We start from the raw sequence: 6,630 nt of genomic DNA on the forward strand, positions 1-6,630 counted from the left end.
CTGTGGTGGGTACAGCGAACTTGACTTTGGGAGCACAGTCAACAGAGGAGTGGGGATAAATTGAAGAGAGCCATTGTGCTCAGACCATCTGGGGACACAGCACCTGCTGCAGGCCAGGACAAGAGCCCCACGATGAAGGAGAGAGTTCACTAAAGTATAGTGAAGAAAATAAAAGAATGGGGTGAACCTTAGAACAGGTTATACGGAAGTGCATACTTACAGGGCTCAGTAGTAGAGTGTCTGGTTAGCAAGCGCCACACTATGGACTCCATACCCAACACTGGCTGGGAGACTCGAAATAGATGCTTATGTGGGTCATTAACTGCTTTCTACACACACACACACACACACACACACACACACACACACACACACACACAGGAGACAGACAGACAGACAGAGAGACAGAGAGGGAGGGAGAGAGGGGGTGGGAGAGAGACTTGAATTCCACGATTTCTTTCAGTCAGCATCCTTTGTCACCTGTGGTGCCTGAGTGAAGCCCGCTGGTCCTTGACTGTCTTAGGAAGCTGACAACAGTGGTGCTATTCCAGACAATATGAGAAATGAACTTCACTACAGTCCTCAAGAAGGAAGGGAGCACGAGACAGGAGCAAGCTCTTCCTGCAGAGCCCCACGAAGCAGAACTTTTCTTTTTGGGTCTCAGGGGTCTCCCTGACATTTCACGATTGGCACCCACTACCATGCAGCAGTGGGGGCCACTCCAGGGGAAGGAGCTCTGTGGACAAAGTTTGAGGAGAAGTAAACCTTTCGGGCCCGTGCTCCACTCTGCAGCCACCGTCAGGTTAGAGCTTGCCTCACTCAAACTCCCACAGTGGCTAAGGATGGATTTAGTGCTTGGCTCTTGGGAAAGTGGCTTGGTGTCTTCACAAATCACAAAGTAGTAAATCCAAAAAGGATGCAGGTGAAGTGGCCTGGACACTTTTCATGCCGTGCCTTGATGACTTTAAGGAGTAACTCAACTTAGAGGAGCGATGATGTATTGTAGATGACCTGTTTGCAGAAGTGAGTCCTGAGTGTCTACAGATTGTTTCCAGGCCATTTAACAGGTTTGAGGGAGAAGTGAGTTAGGGTAGAAATTAAGTTAGAGGGGCTCTGAGTGGCTAATTGTTGAAGCTTTGGGTAAACATGGCCCCAATTACTGTTCTAGTTCTATATGTAAATGAGTTTTCCATGAAAAATGCTGAGTGCACAAATCATCTAATATAAATATGTATTATATATTAATATAATTAATATACTATAATTGATAAATAATATATACTATGTAAATATAATGTGCATTTTAGGCTGTCATCCACTCATTTATATCATCATCACATGCATAATCATTGTAAAATTCATGTTTTAAAAAGATTTATTTGGGGGTTGGGGATTTAGCTCAGTGGTAGAGCGCTTGCCTAGGAAGCGCAAGGCCCTGGGTTCGGTCCCCAGCTCTGAAAAAAAGAACCAAAAAAAAAAAAAAGATTTATTTGTACATTTATTTGTGTGTGTGTGTGTGTGTGTGTGTGTGTGTGTGTGTGTGTTTTGTGTGTGTGTGTGTTGGGGGATGGTACATGCCATGATTCGTATGTGGAAGCCAGAGGACACTGCCAGGGGTTGGGTCTGGGGATCAGTTCAGATCATCAGGTTTGGCACTAGGAGCTGGTACCGCCCACTCTATCCTGTCAGTCGGATTCTGTGTTTTAAAGCACACGGTCCATAGGCCAGGATTTTACACACTGCTTGGCCGCTCACACTTCACTCATATCTTGGAGATGGTTCTAAAACAACAAAAGAACTTCTCTTTTGAAAAAAAGAAGTGCTTTTATTTTATTTGCATGTATGTGTCTGTGCATTATATGGCATATAGGGTACAGGTGCCCTCAGAGGCCAGAAGGGAGTGTTGGATCCCCAGGATCTGGGGTTACATGCCGGTATGGGTCACTCAACATGGGAACAAACCTCTGTGAGAGCCACACTGGATCCTAACCACTAAGCCGTCTCTCTGGCCTCGAAGCTTTTCCTTTGCACAGCTGCATAGTGTTTTCCTATTTCACCCTGTGCTCTGCAGTGAGGTCTGGGCTACAGAAAGAAATACAGGATGGTGCCCTTCCCAGAGGCTGGAAAAGACTTCCTTTGGACAGGAGGATAGCAAATGGGAAGCTTTAGCTTCAAAGTTAGTCATCATCTCTGATACCTCCATAGGCAGGCCGCGTGGGAGGAAAAGTGGTCTCTAAAGTAAAGGGATTGAACTGCTGTGGTGAAGGGTGTGAACTGGGTGTTACGTGGCTTCAACAGGCAGCATTCATTGGGTCTGAGAAACATCATCCAGGTAAGCACCGCCGAGGGCACGGGAGACCACGAACTGCTGCTTGCTTCCGCTCTACCTCGTGACTGCCGACAGCACTTGTGTCTTCTCTTGATTTTTTTTCCAGATTATAGAAGACTTCCTTACTGCAGAGGTTGAGAAAGTATGTAAAGAAGCAGAAAAAAATCCATAAATGGTTGTAAGCATATTAAAGAGCCGCTTAAGGCGTCCTGCACCGGCACAGCGTGATGACCACAGGGTCTCCCTATCCCACCCTACATTACACAGGTCGGACGCTAGAGCTACTGTAAGTGCAGATTTCAAAGGAAGAAAAGAAATACCTCAGTGCATAGGGGGAAAGAGTCAGGTAAAGAATTGCACCCGACAGGCATATTTAAAAATTATCTGCATAAGATTGAAGGCACAGAAATGAACATGCTTAGAGAGGGTATGGGAAGAGAAGACCAGTGGCCAACAGCCAAGGGTTCTAGGAGTCTAGAAAGTACTGGAAAGCACAAAAACGAAATCGAAAGACAAACTAGAGAAAGATACAGTAGAACCCTGGTTGTCGTTAATGGTTTGTTTTGTTTTGAGGCACGTCTCAGTCCATAAAAGAAGTTAGCCTGGAACCCACTATGCAGTTTAGACTGACCTCAAAATCATGGCACTCTCCCTGCTTCAGCCTCCCAGGGGTAGGACTGCAGGCAGGAGCCACCCCGCCTGGCTAGAACAGAGTCTCAATCTCCTCCGAAGCCACAGAAGATCCTATTGAGCCCAGGAAAGAGGGATTTGTTGAACTGAACATGGGAGTTGTTGAGGAGGGACCTGGGGCATCTGACAACAGTGAAAGAGACTATCCAGTGTGATCTACACACTGGGCCTTCACCACCTCCGGGACATAGGTGTTGGCTGAAACTACAGGCAAAGGAACGGCTTCCTAGGTGAATATGTGGAATGAGATGAGACCCCAGGGCAGCCTCGTAGGCACCCTGATCTTGGAGAGGACAGCATCATGGCTACTAAAAGAACCCAGCAATTCCTCAGACTCGGAGTTCTTCCTGCCTGAAGGATAGGAGGATGGAGATTCCAGGAGGAGTGGGGGAAGTTTGGGGCATCCAGTTTAGCAAACGATTTGAGAGGGTCCAGGAGGGGCCTGCGACTTTGGAGCCGAAGAGGTTCCTTATCAGCCAAAGGCCCTGTTGCTAGGTCCCTGACAAACAGACAGGACGCTTCCTTACAAACAATGTAATTTTCACGGAGAATGGCCCTAATAGCGCGTCTCATGCTACCCTCAAGGCTAAACTGGGTGCCACTGACTCACGAGTCTTTTTTTGTCTTCAGTTCCAATCGTTGTTTCCCATTCGACTCAGTGAATGACAGGGCCGCTGTTCTTTCTCCCGGAGCATCTATTTCAGGGACAAGCAGTGGACAGTCTGCGGTTGCCTGCGCGATTATTACCCAAGGCAGAGTGTGACCTTTAGAGCTTTCACTTCAAAAGTGAAGGAACCAATGAAGTAGAATGACATCGTGCCAGGTGACTCTTCCAAGTTGGGTGACACCCTTTCTAAAGAAAAGAAGCTTCCAACAACAGCCCTTATGGTCAGTCCCGAGGAGCAGTGGTGGATTAAAACACCCCTGGCTCCTGTCCAGTCACGAATCATTTAGATAAGACGACTCGACTCTGGCAATATTAAATTCCACTTGGCAAATATTTATCGAGCAGCGACTGTCTTCCCGAGCCTGCTGGAAATGTAGCATATGGGCTCTAGAAGCACCAGGACACCCAGATGGGAGCAAGGTGGACCCTGGATGCCTGGTGAGAAGTAAGCCACTCAACAAGAGGCTCTCGTTTTAGGTTATAAACCCACATCTGGTTTACTAAAAGAGCAGTGTGAGTCTGGTTCACAAAAGCCAGTTCTTGATGGTGAGCAACACTGGGGTTCTGGAAATTCTCAGCTCACACCTGGCTGCTGGGCCAGCACAGCTGAGGGTAATTAAAATCCTTTGATGGGAGTGGAGCATGAAAAAAAAACCCATAACCTCCCCTGTAGTCCTAAGCTCCCAAGGGCACTGGGATGGTTGGTTTCATACACGTCAGCAACTCTGTCCTTTCTCCCTCAAGGATTCTGAAGCAGGAGGGAGAGGGGAAGAGAGACAGAGAGGACAGACGCTGCTGAGGAAATACAGCAGAAGGCTGCCACTTCCTGACATTGTTTTTCCAGATGTCGGACTTATATATTCATTCATGCATATACATGAAAAAATAATAATTAAAGAATAACAGGCTGTAAACTTAAAAGGGACTTGGAGGATGAGCTTGAAGGGAGGAGAGGAAATGGTGCAATTGTATTTTATTCAAACAAAAAGCAAATTAAAACCAGCAACAAAAGAAAATGTTTAGAAAGTAAACTTCGTGTGTCTACCATCTTCTCTTTTATTGCAGTATATAGGAGACTTACATAACAACATAGATTTTCCTTGATTTAAAAAAAAATCTGGGGGTTGGGGATTTAGCTCAGTGGTAGAGCACTTGCCTAGCAAGCACAAGGCCCTGGGTTCGGTCCCCAGCTCCGAAAAAAACAAAACAAAACAAAAAAAAATCTGAACAAGATGGGCAATGGTGACACGTGCCTTTAATTCCAGCACTTGGAAGGTAGAGGCAGGCAGATCTCTGAGTTCAAAGCCAGGCTGGTCTACAGAGCGAGTTCCAGGACAGCCAGGGCTACCCAGAGAAACACTGCCTCCCAAAACCTAAATAAATAAATAAATCCAAACAAGACCTCTGCATTTGCACAATTGTTGCCTCCTGCGTTCTTTTCTTGTTTCAGAATGTGATCGTGGTGTTCAAAGAGAGGACATATAATTAAAGATAGGGTAACATGTATGACTGCATGGGTGTGTCACTCTTGTTACCCTAGGTTCTGTTTATGTTTGGGGCAGTGGGTGAGGAACATCTTAATAACACAGTAATTAACATAGGCTTGGTTTCTGTCATTCATTCAAGCTTATTCATCTGTGAGAAAAAAAACCCCATAGAACTGACAACATTTTTTTTTTCTTTTTTTCGGAGTTGGGGACCGAACCCAGGGCCTTGCGCTTGCTAGGCAAGTGCTTTACCACTGAGCTAAATCCCCAACCCCTAACATTTTTTAAAGATTGGTGGTCACAGCATTGAGGGAGGAAGATGGGAGTATAGCTTTGTTGGTTAGCTGGCTTGTCTGCCATTGCTCTGCAGAGGCAACTTTGACTGTGAAATAATTTTAAAATTCTAATAGATTTTAGAAGATTCCTGGAAGCAGGAAAGAACAGCTCTGGCTACCAACTCTGACTCTGTAAAAATCAGCCTAGTCCTGGACCAGTGCCTCAAAATGTTCTTGTGGAAGAAGAAAATGGATGTGGAAATATCTTTTTCTGCTACAGGAATTGCTGATATCTGGCTGTCGTCTTTCCAAAGCACACACTGGGAACTGGGTGAATGTAGAGCTGGATGTCTGCATCCTGGTTTTCAGTATGAATGACTTCCTTCTGTCCTCTAACGACATTATCCTAGGGCTTTCCACCGGGGTCAAGCTCATGGTATATAGCTCTGGGTCCACAGCTCCTTTCCTTTCCTGCCCCTTCTCTTCCTGTTGTTTCTCTCCCCTTTCTCTGAGGTATTATTTACAGACCCAAGAATTCACATTACCTGGGTTAATGAGTCATAGTGAACTTACGGGCATGTTCGATGTGTTTTAGGGCATTCTGATCACTCCCCCAAAAGATGCCCACATTCATTTGTAGTCAATCCCCGTCCTGTATCTTACCCCCTATCAAGTATGGGTCTGTTTTCAGTCTCTCTTGGTTTCCTCTGTGAACAAAATCTGGGTGTTGGCTAGTTTCCTTTCTGTGAATGTGACAAACAGGATGATCAAAAGCAACTTAAGGAAAGGGGGTTTATTCCATCTCATATTTCCAGCTCATTGTCCATCACTGAGGGAAGCCAGGGCAGGAACATAAGGCAGGCACCTGGACCAAAAGCTGTGGAGGGAAGCTCCTTCCCAGCCCTGGCTCACGCTTAGCTAACTTATATATATACATATATACCTGTTCAAGAATGGTGTCACCCACAGTGGTCTGAGCCCTCAGATATCAACTAATAATTAAGAGAATCCCTTGTATACATCTCCATAACATTCCTCAATTGTAGCTTCCCCTCACACTCTAGACTTTATGTATCAAGTTGAGGATTAAAGATACTATCCAAAAACACTTCAGTGGTTTCCTAGCCATGAATACAAGAAGGCTGGTTTCTCAGTTCTGACAATTTCATGCCTGCATACCTT

The 6,630-nt window shown here is 45.7% G+C and overlaps 1 long non-coding RNA gene across 1 annotated transcript; it reads right to left on the reverse strand.

Annotated features, from left to right (window-relative positions):
• Positions 1-1,359: 1,359 nt before the first annotated feature.
• On the reverse strand, positions 1,360-3,761 carry LOC148007740 (uncharacterized). The gene is made up of 3 exons (XR_015655241.1): positions 3,630-3,761; positions 2,961-3,073; positions 1,360-2,454 (listed from the first exon to the last, which is right to left on the reverse strand). It is a non-coding gene; the product is annotated as an uncharacterized LOC148007740 (long non-coding RNA).
• Positions 3,762-6,630: the final 2,869 nt, after the last annotated feature.

This window comes from Rattus norvegicus, chromosome 1 (assembly GCF_021556685.1).
Source record: "Rattus norvegicus strain SHRSP/BbbUtx chromosome 1, alternate assembly SHRSP_T2T, whole genome shotgun sequence".
Classification (NCBI taxonomy): domain Eukaryota; kingdom Metazoa; phylum Chordata; class Mammalia; order Rodentia; family Muridae; genus Rattus; species Rattus norvegicus.